This window comes from Cervus elaphus, chromosome 20, assembly GCF_910594005.1.
Source record: "Cervus elaphus chromosome 20, mCerEla1.1, whole genome shotgun sequence".
NCBI classification, from domain to species: Eukaryota; Metazoa; Chordata; class Mammalia; order Artiodactyla; family Cervidae; genus Cervus; species Cervus elaphus.
In genome coordinates, this window is record NC_057834.1 from 54,346,009 (window position 1) to 54,362,368 (window position 16,360).

Consider the following 16,360-nt stretch of genomic DNA (forward strand, 5'->3'; position numbering starts at 1 on the left):
GAGGTGAAAGAGGCTTTCATGGATCCCAGCCAACAGATAAATTTTTGTGTCCCTGGGGAAGCAAGAGACTAGCCCCACCTGAGGACAGCTCACTGGTGCTCTGCATGGAGATATCTACCTTTGCACCCAAGTCTTGTGTTGATCAAAGGAGCATCACATATTTCCTCCTTATATGTAAGAAGGGGGAACAGGCACTGTGCAGCTGGTAACAATTTGACGAGAGCCCTTAACAAAGAATCCTGCTGCATTTAACAAATGCTCACTAAACATTAGTTTCCTTTTTTCTTGTTCCTCTCCTGCACTGAAGCCACTTCTCAAGAAAGTGAAAGAAAGTGAAAAACTTGCAAACACATCATAATTCTGATCTCCATTATTATGAACAGGGCACTCATTAATTGCTTACCCCCTACCACCCCCACAAAAAAGGAGACAGGATTTTCCGTTTTACTTAGGGCTTCTGCGTGGTGGGAGGTGCTCTATTCAGAGCACCAGTGAGTCTTCCTCAGGTGGGGCTAGTTTCTTGCTTCCCCAGGGATACAAAAATTTATCTGTTGGTTGGGATCCATGAAAGCTTTTCACCTCCCAGGCTCTGGGACCCTCCACACACACACACACAGGCGTGTGTGGAATTTGGATATGTGAATATGGCTTCTGCCCAGCAGGAGCCACCTGCAACGCGGGAGACCCTGGTTCGACTGATCCCCTGGAGAAGGGATGGGCTACCCCCTCCAGTATTCTTGGGCTTCCCTGGTGGCTCAGATGGTAAAGAATCCACCCGCAATGCGGGAGACCTGGGTTCGATCCCTGGGTTGGAAAGATGCCCTGGAGAAGGGAATGGCTACCCACTCCAGTATTCTGGCCTGGAGAATTCCATGGATTGTATAGTCCATGGGGTTGCAAAGAGTCGGACACGACTGAGCGACTTTCAGTTTTCTGCGTGGTGGGAACTGGAATGAGCTGGTTTCTCTTGGAACTTCTGGATGATAATTTAAAGAGATAGTTAGACTCTGGATGCCCCTTCCTTACTCACTCCTTCTATGGGCCTCTCAGGGGAGGGCAGACAGGAAGGGGTAGAGGAAACAGACCACCCCAATCAGGACCCTGGCTCCTACCTCTCAGGAACAGGTCAGCTGGGGTGACCCAGCTCAGTTAGAGGAACAGGGTACTAATTGTCCAGGAGCAGTGATTTCAGAAACGCAGACCTGGATCCACTGCCCCAAAACTACCTTCCTCACCTATCACCTAAGGGCTCACCACAGGGACTTTACTTACTCAGGTATTAGACTGTGGTGGAAAGGAATTCATACTGAGCAACTGACAACTTAGAGGAGTCACCTAGCCCAGCCTCCCTCCCAACACAGCGACGCAGTTAGATCTGACCCGGCTGATGGGGCCCTGGTGGAATGCTGACCGTGAAGGGACACGTCACCTCAGAGTGGCCCTTCCGGTGCCTGGACAGTGGGGGCTGCTTCACGGCTTCTCTCATACCGGCCAGCTCCTGCCAGGCAGAGCCACAGCGCAAGGTTCTGTGTGGGGCCAGGATGGGCCAGGCTGTGGGGAAGACAGGATGTGTAGACCTCGCCCCCGCCCCTCAGCAGCCCTGAGAACGCGCATGTGACCCACAGCCGAGGTGCCGCACTGCCCCCAGACAGCGGAGCCGACGCACAGTGAGACGGTCACCCCGCGGCCTTACACTTGGCTTCTGTCAGCAGCCCAGTCAGCCGCTGACTCCAGTCAGACATTTCCAGGGCCCTTCTGAGGTATTCCTGGGCTGATCTGGATCTTGCGTCCTCCCTTCCAGTAGCCCAAGCTGGGGTGTGTTAAGCTGGAGCTGTGGTGCCTCCCTAGTCGGGAAAGGCTGGGAATGAGCCAAGCGGTTCTCAAACTTACAGCTACAACAACCAGCAATGGCAGAAACACAGACACAGCCGTGAGCACCATGAGCTCTTTCCTGTCCTGGCTGGAGGTGACAAACTAACAGGGGAGAGAATAAGTGTAAATTGGGAGTGCCCCCAAAGCACCAGGATAGGGTAAGAAGGGGCTGGAGGGGTCTCCGGGTCCTCCAGTCCTACTCTGAGGGGACAGGAAGGATCAGAGAAGGTGGCCTCTGCACTGAGCTCAGAAGGAAGCGTCAGAGTTCACCAGACAGAGGAGATGGAGGAAGAACCCCTGGGAGGTTGGGAAACAGGAGGGAACCATCCTTGAATCCCAGGGCCCACTTCCCGCACCCCCAGTGCAGGGTCTGGGTGGCAGGTGAGGGCTAGCCTGGCTGTCTGGGGGATTGAGCACTCAGTAGGAAGTCCAGTCCCAGGGACCCAGCCAAGCTGGACTGCCTGTCTTGGCTTTTCAACAGGTCAAATGGCAACTCAAGCTTCTGCAGCCCAGAGAGACAGATGCCCCCCTCTCGACTAGCAAGTGAGGACATGGAGTTCCAGCGGAGCCACCCCAGGAGAGCAGCGGTTAGAGCTGAGGACAGAGCTCGGGACTCCTCTCCTGGTCTCAGCTGTGCGGGGTGCAGGCATCCCCAGAAGCGTCACCGGCCTCCCTGGGGCAGCAAGGGAGCTGAGAGTTGGCTGATGATGAAGCATGAGGGAGGGCAGGACAGGCCACACACAGTGTGGGCTTTGTCCTCTTCTGGGAGGGGGTCAGTGGGCCATGCTGGAAGCGAGAGGAGCTGGGCTCAGACCATCAGCTCTGACAAAGCCTCATGAGCTGGGGCAAACAGGAGGCTGGATTTGCTGGGAAGAAACTCCTTTGCCGAGAAAGTGAAAAGACTGCAGATTTAAGCTGGATCAGGAGAGATTTAAGCCAGAGCCCTGAAAGAACATCCAGGCTGAGGGTGGTAAGAATGGAAGGGGACAGGTGTCCGTCAACTTGGCAGTGCCATCATCCAGCTCCCAGGACTGGTGAAGCCAATTCCCTACTTAGAACTCAGCTGGAGTCAATTACACTGAGCCACAGCCGGGGGGAAAGATCAATCGGGGCTGACACAGCCTTCTTCAAGACCTTTCTGGCTTTGGGCTGAGGAGAGTGTGGCAGGGTGGGAGAGAAATGTATGGATAGTTTCCCAAGCTGAAGCCCAAGCCTATTTAAAGTCTTAATATTTTAAAAGATCTGGGGTGTGGATCAAGGCAAAGGAGGGCTAAATAATTTAGAAAGCAAGCAACAAGCAGCTGTTGCTAATGGGATTTGTGCCTTTTCGGTCCCAAAGCAACAACTGGTCTCCTGGGAGAAAGAGGGAGTGAGCACAAAGTCAGCTTTTATTGCCACTTGGTTGGCTTTGTGCATTTGTGTCCGTTATCTACTGCTGTGGAACAAAGATCCCAAAGCGTAGTAGCTTAAGACAATAAGCATTTGTATCTCACACAGTGTCTGAGGGTTAGAAATGTGGGAGCTGGGTTGCTGTGGCTCAGAGTCTCTCATGAAATTTCAATCAAGTTCTTCTGGGGCTATAGTCACCTGAGGCTTGATTGGGATTAAAGTCTCTGCTTCTAAGACTGACATGGTTATTTAATGAGGCAAAGATGGCCCCTCACAGCCAGCTGAGACCATTGGCTCAAAAGCCTACTGGTGCCAAATTCAAATTTTTACACCCCCAGTTGTTTTAAATTTATCTCTAGTCATTTGGACCCTGCCTGCTTTGTATTCCTCCCCACATTGAACTCCATCTGCAAGCCATCAGTACAGTAAACTCTGGGGCTACTGAAGATCCAAGCTACCGCTGCCCCTTGGGGCTCTCTCATCTTGAGACCCCCCCCCCCATCACATTGCTGAACAACATCATCTAGACATGAGGGGGCCTCTCCATCTCCCTCTCCTCCAGGAGTTCCTTGCCCTCCTCGGTGATGATCCCAAGTGACTGACCATTGGAAGGTCTCATGTTATAAAGGACTTGAAAGTCCTTTTACCTGTGTAAACCCAAATGAAGCTCATTGTCTGCTACTGCCAACCTCCTGGTTATCTTTTTCCTTGATCAGCCCTGGAATCTTTCAAACTGACTACACGTGGCTGTTGGCTGGAGGCCTCTGTTCCTCACGAGAGCCTCTCCTCCTGTCTGAGTATTCTCAGGACAGCGCAGCTGGCTTTCCCCCCAGAGAAACCCAAGAGAGAGTTTAGCCAAGTGGGAACCACCATGCTGTTTTATGACCTAGTCACACACATAACACGCCCTCACTTCTATTTTCCCCTGTCAGAATTGAGTCACTTTTAACAAAATTGAGCCCACATGCAAGCAAGGGGAATGAGGCTCCACCTCTTGAAGAAAGGAGTATCAGAGAATACGTGGGTACATTTAAAAAAAAATCACCAGAACTCTTTCGCAAGCACCCTTTCTCACCTCACCTCCTCTTTACCAGGGCTCTGTGAGGTAAGCAGGGCAGGTAATAAGACTGAGGGAGGCTGAATGACCTGGCCATGCTCACATGCCTGGTAGGTGAGGCTGAAACCCAAGACCTGATGAGCCTCCTCTCCCCACCCCCACCTCCTACACAAGAACCCCTCACCTCTTCACAGCTGCGTGTCTCACTTTTCATACCATTTTCTCTCTTCTACCTTCTGGCTCTCATGACAATTCTGCAAGTTACATCAGGGATTACTGAACACAGAACAGTCAAAAGAACCTGCTTCTGGTCATGGCTTTGGCACAAATGAGCTGTGTGACCCTGAGAACGTCCCATCCCCTCTCTGGACCTTCTTGTGCTTCTCTGTAAGATGTTAAGAGGATACAGCTCTTACTCAGATACAAAATGCGCCTGTGTCAAAACCTTAACTCATTATTTAATGAGGAAGCCCTGAGGTATTACAACCAAGTCTAAAGAATGCCAAAGGACTACAGATTTATAGTCAGATAAGGAATGTCAAAATAAATAAACAAATAGTTGCAAACTGGAAGAACTGGCAAAACTGGCCAATACCCATAGGAATCAATAGCATCCATTGTGAAATGGCCAGTGTGCATTTCTTCAGAAATGAATTAATTGCCCTACTATGAGGTGGCACTAGCGGTAAAGAACTCGCCTACCAATGCAGGAGACAGAGATGAGTGTTTGGGTTCGATCGCTGGGTCGGGAAGATCCCCTGGAGGAGGGCATGGCAACCCACTCCAGTATTCTTGCCTGAAGAATCCCATGGACACAGAAGCCTGACGGGCTACGGCCTATTGGGTCACAAAGATTCAGACACGACTGAAGTGACTAGGCAGGCATGCATGCATGTGTATTTAAACTTTTACCTCTACGGGTTGTAAAATAGCCCAAAGACAAACCAGGCAGAGATTACCTGGATCGATGAGCTGTCCACGTCAGGCCTCCAAGTAATTTCAAAGTCTATTTTTCCTTGTTGTTTTAGTTGCTAAGTTGTGTCCAGCTCTTTTGCAAACCCACGGACTGTAACCTGCCAGGCTCCCCCATCCCTGGGATCTCCCAGGCAAGAACACTGGGGTGGGTTACCATTTGCTTCTCTAAGGGGATCTTCCCCACCCAGGGGTCGAATCTGCGTCTCTTACATTGGCAGGCAGATTCTTTACCACTGAGCCACCAGGGAAGCCTTTCGTCCTTACATGAATAAAAATACAGGCAGGAATCCCTGATCAGTTCCCTGATTGTAAGCCTCAATTCACAAATGAGAAAACTGAGGCTCAGCCTGTGGGTGCTGTCCCTTGCAGCTGTCCCCTCAAGCGTCTTCCTCCTGCTTTTCCTCTTCCCCCAAGACCACAGCAATGAAGCTCCCTCTGTCTTCTCTGGACACCAAGGACCCCTTTTGAGAAAACTTTGAGTTTTCTGTCTCCTGTTGCCCTGCCCAGAAGCAGGGCCCTAACCCATACTGACTTGAAGTAGTTAATGAAAAGCACCTGAGTCAAAACCAACCTGATTATCAAAGGCACTTGTGTTAATGACTGCCTTTCAATCCATACAGGGAGCGCACACACTCAAAATTAAAAGGGAATAAAAGCCATTACCTGGAAAAGCCAGGGCTCCTACCTGAGCTGAGCCCTGTGAAGTCATTATGGGTAATTATGGGCTATTAGTTGCTATCTCAGCAAGACAACTGGCCCCAAATGTTACAGTTAATGCCTCTGAGGCAGGGAAGTTAAAGGTAACTTTCTGTTTTGAGCTCCCTTCCATGCCACTTCCTGTGAGTGCCCCCACCAAGCCCTTCCATTCTATCATTCATTTTTCACCCAGATTTGTTATCCTAAATTTTCTTTTGTGACTGGGAAGTCTAAGGAGCCTCAAAGAGCTTTCCTAATTCTCCACTCAACTCATTCTGAGCTGACTTCTCAGGCTGTGAAAGGCGTGGAGAACAGCGGGTATCTGAGTGTGAGGGCCAGAGAGGAAAAGTGACACGCCCAGGATCATAGAGCGGACTTCCCTGGTGGCCCAGTGGTTGGGAGTCCACCTGCCAATACAGGGAACACAGGTTTGCTTCCTGGTCCAGGAAAATCCCCCATGTCTCAGGGCAACTGAGCCGGTGAACCACAAGTACTCAGCCTGTGTGCGGCAACTACCGAAGCCCGCTCGCCTAAAGCCAATGCTCTGCAACAAGAGAAGCCACCCCAATGAAAAGCCTGCAGACCCCAACTGGAGAACAGCCCCTAATCTATGCAACTAGAGAAAGCCCATGCACAGCAAGGAAGACCCAGCACAGCCAAAAATAAATAAACAAAATTAAAAACAAACAAAACCAAATCAAGATCATAGGGCTTGGCTGTAGTTCAGCCACAGACCAGAGAGAGGTTGTGAGAAGGCAGAGAAGGGAGAGATGCTGGGAGCTTAGGGTGAACATTTCTGGGGGTGACCAGGCTTTTGCTGATTTCTTTCTAAAGCGAGCAGAGCAGTGTGTAGGGAGGGAAGTTTACAGCTCCTTCAAGACTCCAGCTCAGTAAGGCAGCGGACGGTTTGCCTTCACCTACCCCATGTTCCCGGCTTCCCCAGCGGCTCAGTGGTGAAGAATTTGCCTGCAATTCAGGAGACACAGGTTCGATAGCTGGGTCGGGAAGACCCTCTGGAGAAGGTAATGGCAACTTCAGTTTTCTTGCCTGGAGAATCCCATGGGCAGACAGCCTGGTGGGCTATACAGTCCATGGGGTCGCAGAGAGTTGGACATGACTTAGCACATAAACAATAACAGCTCCGTATACTAGTCAAACTCTTTGTGGAAGATTAAATATGGCCACAGATTCTTCGCTCTTCCTCCCTCAGAAATATAGTCTATTTCTCCAATCTTTGAGTCTGGCCTGTTCTTGTGTCTTGCTTTGACCAGCAGAATATAGCAGAATGGCTACTGTATTGAAATGGCACAACTTGGCCCAGGACTTAATGAAGCTCAAGTTCGTTATGTCTCAGTGCAAAAGGAATTCAGTGAGAGGTAAAGCGATAGGTAAGAAGTGGTGGTGGTGGTTTAGTAGCTAATTTGAGTAGATTTATTAATATAGTACACTTGTGAGGGATAGAAACGGGTAGGCAAAAGGGCTCACTAACTTGCCTACATTTTTATAATCAAAGGAAAAGTGGGGAAGGAGAGAGGACTCCCTTCTTCGTCTTCCTTTGTAAAGATGCTGCAGGAAAATGGGGGACAAGAGGATGGTCATGTCCTAGGTCTTGAGTGAGTCCCTGGAATGGATACCAAGTGAGGGTCCTTGGCTTCAAGAGTGAGCCACAGTGACGTGAAAGCAGGTTTATGGAGAGAGACACACATTCCACTGGCAGAAAGCGTTCCATCTCAGAGGGCAAAGGTGGCCCTGACGTGTGGGGTGGTTAGTTTTTAAGGGCTGGGTAACTTCTTAGGCTAACGAGTAGGAAGATTGTTCCAACTGTTTTGGGGAAGAGACAGGGAATTCCAGGAATTGGGCCACCACTCACTTTTTGGCCTTTTATGATAAACCTCGGAACTGTCATGGTGCCCGTGGCTAAGTTCATGCAGCGTATGCCAACGTCTTACAATGAGCTTATAATGAGGCTCAAGGACCACTGGACATTGAATCTTCTTCCATCTTAGGACTAATTTGTTCTAACAGGTTTTTGTCATATTCAGTTTTTCTCAACAGCTGTGTCATTCTTTAAGGGTGGTACCCTGCCCCCTTCCCTCCTGTCTCAGTATGTATTTCAGAGCCTCAGTCTCAGGACACTTGTAGCTTCTGCTTTCTCTCAGAACACAGCCTATAGAATGCTAAATAAGGAAGCCAGTCTAGCCTTCCGGAGGGTGAGAGGTGTGGCGCCACTGGGCCCCTCACAGTTGGTAAAGTGAAAATTTTAAGCTATAAAAGATACAGAAAGAAATCTTATCTGCCTAAAGGAGAGCCTCCTGAAAAATATCAATAACTCCTCTTCCCAGGGAGTTTCCAGAAGATTCAGCTACCATGAAGACAGACTGTCTATTTCCATTAGCATCAGAAAGCCCAGCAGGACCTTCCTGGATTTCCCATTGAGGGTCATGGGGGAAATTTTTGGATTAACAGAACTGTTCTCTTTATTGTGGTGTTAATTATATGACTTTATATGTTTGTCAAAACTTGCAGCACTATACCCACAAAAGCACACATTTTTCTGTGTATGAATCATACCTTAATTAAGAAAATGGAAAAACATGCTCAAGTTTGAGATATATTTTAAATGGAGAGCAATAGGACCTGCTGATGGATTGAACTGCTAAGGGCAGTGACAACGGCTCATCCCACAGCTTCAGCAAAATATGTTCACAAATTTTTTGATACTCTTTCCTTCAAAGGTGGCACCCAACTCACCTCCCTTTAGGTTGTACGCTAAATCTCACAACTCAGTTCCATTAAATAGTAGCAGAAATTATGGTGTATAAGAGATTGGGAAATAAAAAGAATAGGGGGCTCCTCCATGCTCTCTCTCTGTCATTCCTTGCTCCAGAGAAGTCAGCTGCCATACGACAAGCACATTTGGGGAGGACTCTAGAGAGCTCTCCTAGCAAGGGGCAGAGGTTTCCTGTCAACAAAGAGCACTGACCTGCCAGGAAAGGAGGTGAGAGAAAAGGGAAGTAGGTGGAAAGGAGAGGATGAGTGGGGAACTGTGAGGAAGGCTCTGTGCAAAACTGGAATGCTCACGTGTGGAACACCCAGGTTCTCCCTTGGAAGCCTCTTTGACTCAAGGTAGCCAAGGCCTCCAATGCTCTAACAAAATCTATTCTCATCTTCTTTATTCATGTGAAAATGTTAGAAGCTCAGTCGTGTCTGACTCTTTAGGACCCCATGGACTGTAGCCTGCCAGGTTCCTCTGTCCTTGGGATTCTCCAAGGACAAGAATACTGGAGTGGGTTGTCATTTCCTTCTCCAGGGGATCTTCCCAACCCAGGGATTGAACCTGGGTTTCCTGCATTGCTGGCAGATTCTTTACCATCTAAGCCACCAGGGAAGCCTCTCCGAAATATATTTCTTGATAAGGGTGCAAATACCTCTGGGAGGATAGATACTCTAATCCGCCGTCAGGCAAGCCTCAGGTGGCCTCTCACAGAGTCAGTGTCAGGCTTGGGATAGGATTAACCACATGGAGGGCTCTGGACATTCCTCCCATCACATATTCCTGCACCACCTAGGCCCCCACCTTCAGTGTGAGGTGGGCCATTTGGTGCTTCTCCTGGAACGCTTCCATTTGTGGTCCACATCTAGCCTATGCAAAAATATGATAAAACCTGAGCTCACTATTGAACGGGACTAAAGGCCTGCATGTATGCGTGCATGCTAAGTCACTTCAGTTGTGTCCAACTCTCTGCAATCCTATGGACTGTAGCCTGCCAGGCTCCTCTGTCCATGGGAATTCTCCAGACAAGAATATTGGATTGGACTGCCATGAACTCCTCCAGGGGATCTTAGTGACCCAGGGATCAAATCAGCATCCCTATGTCTCCTGCACTGGCAGACAGGTTCTTTACCACTGGTGCCACCTGGGAAGCCCAGACTAAAGCCCTAGTGACCATTTAAACTGAAACTCATTTTTTAGCTCTGAATATTTTAGGACAGGTGGTTAGAGTAGAACAATAACATGATTTGTAAATGGCTGATCACCCATTGTAGGTATTAATAGACTTAGCAGCACAGTGTCAACCAGATGGATGTTAGCTTTGAGTCTAATGTGACCAAACGTATCATCCCACCTCACAAAACTTCTCCCAGGGACTCCTCATGAGGGCCTTTCACACTTGATCTTAGCCAAAAGGCCGAGAAGCGATATGAGGGCCTTTCAAACACCATTCTGTGGGGCAGGGAAGGTCATGGTTATGTCCCAGGCACCACCAGTCTGGCCTAAGATGCACCTTTCTCTAGCAGAGATGTTAATTCCTGACACTTGGATTGGAGTTCAACATTGTAGCTATTCAGCAAGGGTTTGACAAGAAGTAAATAAAATTTTTAGTATTAAGAGGGATTTAGGTTGACCTGCCTCTTGAGAAAACTGTATGCAGGTCAGGAAGCAACAGTTAGAACTGGACATGGAACAACAGACTGGTTCCAAATAGGAAAAGAAGAATGTCAAGGCTGTATATTGTCACCCTGCTTATTTAACTTACATGCAGAGTACATCATGAGAAACGCTGGGCTGGAGGAAGCACAAGCTGGAATCAAGATTGCTGGGGGAAATATCAATAATCTCAGATATGCAGATGACACCATCCTTATGGCAGAAACTGAAGAAGAACTAAAGAGCCTCTTGATGAAAGTGAAAGAGGAGAGTGAAAAAGTTGGCTTAAAGCTCAACATTCAGAAAACTAAGATCATGGCACCTGGTCCCACCACTTCATGGTAAATAGATGGGGAAACAGTGGAGATAGCGGCTGACTTTATTTTGGGGGGCTCCAAAATCACTGCAGATGGTGATTGCAGCCATGAAATTAAAAGACGCTTACTCCTTGGAAGGAAAGTTATGACCAACCTAGATAGCATATTAAAAAGCAGAGACATTACTTTGCCAACAAAGGTCCGTCTAGTCAAGGCTATAGTTTTTGCAGTGGTCATGTATGGATGTGAGAGTTGGACTGTGAAGAAAGCTGAGTGCTGAAGAATTGATGCTTTTGAACTGTGGTGTTGGAGAAGACTCTTGAGAGTTCCTTGGACTGCAAGAAGATCCAACCAGTCCATCCTAAAGATCAGTCCTGGGTGTTCACTGGAAAGACTGATGTTGAAGCTGAAACTCCAATACTTTGGCCACCTGTTGCAAAGAGCTGACTCATTTGAAAAGACCCTGATGCTGGGAAAGATTGAAGGCAGGAGGAGAAGGGGACGACAGAGGATGAGATGTTTGGATGGCATCACCAACTCAATGGACATGAGTTTGGGCAAACTCCGGGAGTTGGTGATGGACAGGGAGGCCTGGTGTGCTGTGGTCCATGGGTTCACAAAGTGTCGCACACAGCTGAGTGACTGAACTGAGATGAACTGAGAGAAACTCACAGTAGTAAGCAGTAATGCTATTTTCATCCAGTTGAGTCTATTACACTGCTCCTTCAGGTTATGTTATCAAACCCATTCATTGGTTAGGGTTCTGCACAAGGAACTGAAACCCCTCTGGATGTTCTAGGTGCTCTGAGTAGAAAGTGATTTGATACAGGACACTCAGATTGGTTGGAAAAGCTGAACTGGTGAGATAATTCTCTGGACTCCTCAGAACTGACCACCTCAAAAAAGGCTGTAAGACCAACCCGTACATTTTTGTAGTTTGTCATCCTGTACATATTAATTTGTCCTTCCCAGGTGGTGCCAGTAGTAAAATAATACAAAACTATTCTGCATTATTTTTCATGAGATTCTGGCCTTTCAAGGTACAAGAATCTATCTTGTACCAACTTGAGCTGCTGCAGGCCTAGATGAAAATGCCTATTTCACCCAAGCTTCATCAGAATTGGGCATTTTCATTAAACATTTTTTTATAAGTATTTTTTAATAATTAAGAGATGTTATTATTTTAAAAAATTACTCTTAGATCATCTTAGATGACACACTGCCCAAGAAAATCTCAATATAATGGTAGATCCTACGAGTACAGACTGAGGCTGGAAATGTAATGTGTGTGTGTGTGTTTGTGTGTGTGGGTGTGTGCGTGTGTGTGTGGTTGGCCCTGTGACATGCAAGATCTTAGTTCCCTGCCCACGGATCGAACTCATGCCCCTACAGTGAAAGTGCAGAGTCTTAACCACTGGACTACCAGGGAAGTCGTGGGGAAATATAATTTTTTCTTTCATTAATTAAATGCTGTCACACTTGGAAAAAAACTTCTTAGAGATTAACGTTTTCCCTTTTACTTGTCCTTTCTACTCTTTTTCTGTTTATGAGTTATCTCTTCTCATTCATTTTCTATCTATTGAGGGCCTCTTTTAAGCATAATGCTTATTTATTTTTTCTTCACATCTAGGCATTTTAATTAGTGGCATGTTTCAAGAGTCAGTGCCGTCTGTCTGTTAATAGAAAAGAACTCAAAACCTGAATGGTAGAGGCATGTATGTGGCCTTGATTAGCTCCTTTATGATGTTCAGTCTTCCCAGCTGCCGAGAAGCAGCAGGAAGCCATGTCTCTGTGGGTGACTCAAAGGTTAGCGGTGTTAAGTCGAATGTGTAGAGCTGACACAGTCAGACCACCAGATGTGGTCAGCTTCTGAGCTGTGCTGCAGAGCCCACGTTAGCAGGGCCCAGGAAGACTGGCCACAGGCACCACTGTTCAGTGATGAGGATGGGACTGAAAACAAGTCCTATAGCTTCTCAGTGCAATAGCAGGACAAAAACGTGGATCCAACTTGAGCCTTTGTGCAAAAACTAAAAATATGTGAACTTTAAAACATGTTTAAAATATTAAAAATCTATTAAAGTTAAAACTGCAGAAGCTTAAAAAGTAATATACAGGCGATTATCTGAAACATTCTGTCCAAGGCTGGCTGATCACCTGCCAACCTCATCACCGATTTCATCCCAGCCCCACGTGTTCCAGGCAGCAGCTGGGCAAACAAACTTGGAAAATGGTTCCTTCAAGATCAGCCAAAGAGAGCTTTGGTTAAACATATTTCCCATGAAATAACACAGAGATATTTTGATGGAATTCTGCACATGTCAAAGCTTAACATAGTTAAACATAAGATTGATAATATAGCACATTTAGGAAAAGTATCATTTTTGTGTGCCTTTTATTGTTCCCACATTGGTCATACCCAAGTGTGGTTGACAGAACAATTTTACTGATGAGTGGTTTGGAGAAGCAGTGTCTGCTGCTAATTCCAAAAGCACTCATATAGGCTGCTTATAACCTCATCTTGTTTGTCCCATCTCATCTCATTCTCTCATCTCTTGATTTCTTGCTATTAATTTTTGTGTGATTTTCTTTTTCAATTAAAAATATTTGTTACTAATTTTTATAAATAATTTTTGAAAAATTAATAAAACAAAGTATAACTTTGAATAAGGTATTCATGTAGTATAGATTTTAAGCTTTGGGGACTTCTTAATAACATAAGTATTCATATGTTTTCCCAAACAGGCCCTTTCTTACTATGTCTTCCACTAGTACAGGACTTTTAAGGGTGTATATATATCCTATCTAAATGTTGTCAGTAACAGTTACGTATTGAGCCTCTATTATGTGCTAGACAGCTTGTTGATAAACAGTGCCTCCTTTAATTTTCTAAACAATTCATTTTACAAAAGAAGAAACAGTCTCTGAAGAGTTAAACAATTTTCAGGAAATTTTATGACATGATCATAATTTGAATGTAGGTCTTTCTGATTCTAAAGTCTATATTCTATTGAATTCGCCCATGATCTACTTTCTCTTTATAATTGAATATTCCTTTAATTACTTTTTTGGACAATATTTTTCTCTGCATTTATTGAGCTGGTCATAATGATTTCACTCCTATAGGGTTAGGTAAGTTACATTGATTTTTTAAAGACAATTTAAAATTTCATATTAATATTTTTCAAAGTTTTATAGTGAACACAAATATAATAGAAAATTAACATCACAAAGTTAAAACAATTCATTAAATAAAAATAAATGAAAAAAAAAAAGGCCTGGCACAGCCAAATAAATAAATACTTTAAAAAAAAAAAAAAAAAGTATTAACGACAACCCTACATGCAAAACAGAAAAAGAGACACAGAAGTACAGAACAGACTTTTGAACTCTGTGGGAGAAGGTGAGGGTGGGATGTTGCAAAAGAACAGCATGTATATTATCTATGGTGAAACAGGTCACCAGCCCAGGTGGGATGCATGAGATAAGTGCTCGGGCCTGGTGCACTGGGAAGACCCAGAGGAATCGGGTGGAGAGGGAGGTGGGAGGGGGGATCGGGATGGGGAATACGTGTAAATCTATTGCTGATTCATGTCAATGTAGGACAAAACCGACTGAAAAAATAAATTAATTAATTAATTTTAAAAAAAAAAAGCAAGGAGGCTGAAAAAAAAAATAAAACAATTCATTATGATTTAATCAGTCAGTATAAATGGGATATACTGCGGAAGAAAGTATCAAACAAAATCGTAATGACTTACAAAAACACAATTTAAATTCTCTGATATGGATTAGCGGGACTTCTCTCCATCTATAATAGCAATTTGAAGTAGTCTTTTTTTTTTTTACTTTTTATTTTGTGTTAGGATATTGCTGATTAACAATGTTGTGATAGTTTCAGGTGAACAAAAAAAGGGCTCAGCCATACATATATGTTTCCGTTCTCCCCCAAACTCCTCTCCCATCCAGGCTGCCACATAACATTGAGCAGAGCTCCATGTGCTATACAATTAATTCTAGTTGGTGACCCTGCTTCCCTGGTGGCTCAGAGGATAAAGTGTCTGTCTGCAATGCAGGAGACCTGGGTTCGATTCCTGGGTTGGGAAGATCCCCTGGAGAAGGAAATGGCAACCCACTACAGTATTCCTGCCTGGAGAATCCCATGGAGAGGAGCCTGGTAGGCTACAGTCCACGGGGTCCCAATCCATTCTGAATATAGCAGTGTGTACATGTTCATCCCACATTCCCTAACTATCCCTTTTGCCCAGCAACCACAAGTTCGTTCTCTGTGAGTCTCTTTCTGCTTTTAAGTTCATTTGCATTGCTTCTTCTTTTTTTTTTTTTTTTTGCATTGCTTCTTTTTAGATTCCACATACAAGGGATGTCATACAACAGTTCTTCTTCTCTGTCTGATTTCCTTCACTCAGTATGACAATCTCTAGGTCCATTCATGTTGCTGCAAATGGTACGATTTCATTCTCTTAATGGCTGAGTAATATTTCATTGTATAAATGTACCACATCGTCTTTATCCATTTTTCTGTCAGTGGACACTTTGGTTGCTTCTATATTATTTATTTTGCTGTTGGGTCTTAGCTGCAGCACTTGGCATCTTCCTTGCGGCACATGGGCTTCTCCCCAGTTGTGGTATGTAGGCTCTAGAGTGCTCTGGCTGAGTAGTCCTGTGGCGTGTGGGATCTTAGCTCCCCAACCAGGGACTGAACCCACATCCCCTGCATTGTAGGCGGATTCTTCACCACTGGACCACCAGGGAAGTTCCTCAAAGTATTCTTTATCTCAATATGTTGTCACTATACTTTTAATCTTTGTGTTGCACTTTCTTCCTTCCTGATGTTCCAAGATTTCTTCTTTCATCATTTTCTTTCTGTTTAGAGTTTCCTTTAGCCATTCTTTTAAGATAGGTCTCCTGGGCAAGTTCTCTTCATTTTCCTCCCTCTGAGAAAGTCTCGGTTTCTCCATCATACCTAAAGGATATGTTTGATGGTTATAGAATTCTGGGTTGACATTTCTTTTAACACATGAGAAATGTGCCACCTCCTTCTGGCCCCCATGGATTTTGATAAGAAAACCTGCTGTCATTCAAATTGCTTATCTCCTATAAATAATGCATCTTTTCTCTTTTGCTACTTTCAAGAATTTTTTCTTTGCTTTTAGTTTTCAAACGTTTGACTGTGATGTGCCCTGGCATAGAGTTTGGGGGTTGATGGTATTTGGGTTCATCAGTTTCCTGAATTTGTAAGCTTATGCTTTTTGGACAAATTTTCAGGAAACTTAGGGAAATTTTCAGTCATTATTTCTTTGAGTACTTTTTAATCTCTGCCCTCTTTCCAAGATTCTGGTGCCACAACACTAAGATCTTATATATAGCTCCATAAGGCCCTGATTCTATGTTCATTTTTTTCTATTTTTATCTTTGTTGTTCAGATTGAGTAATTTCTATTGTTCTATTTTCAAGTCCATGGATTCTTCCCACAGTTCTACTACTGGGCCAATCCACTAAACTTTTTGTTTGAACTTATTGTATTTTATATTTAAGTCCTAAAATCTCCATTCGCCCCTTATCTTCTATTTCTTTACTTTCTGTTTTCATTGGTTTCAAGTGTGCTCA

At 45.3% G+C, this 16,360-nt stretch overlaps 1 long non-coding RNA gene across 1 annotated transcript in view; it reads right to left on the reverse strand.

The window, feature by feature from the left end:
* LOC122676911 overlaps positions 1-16,360 on the reverse strand; it is an 87,065-nt gene that overhangs the window by 31,102 nt on the left and 39,603 nt on the right. The gene's annotated exons all lie outside the window — the stretch shown is intronic.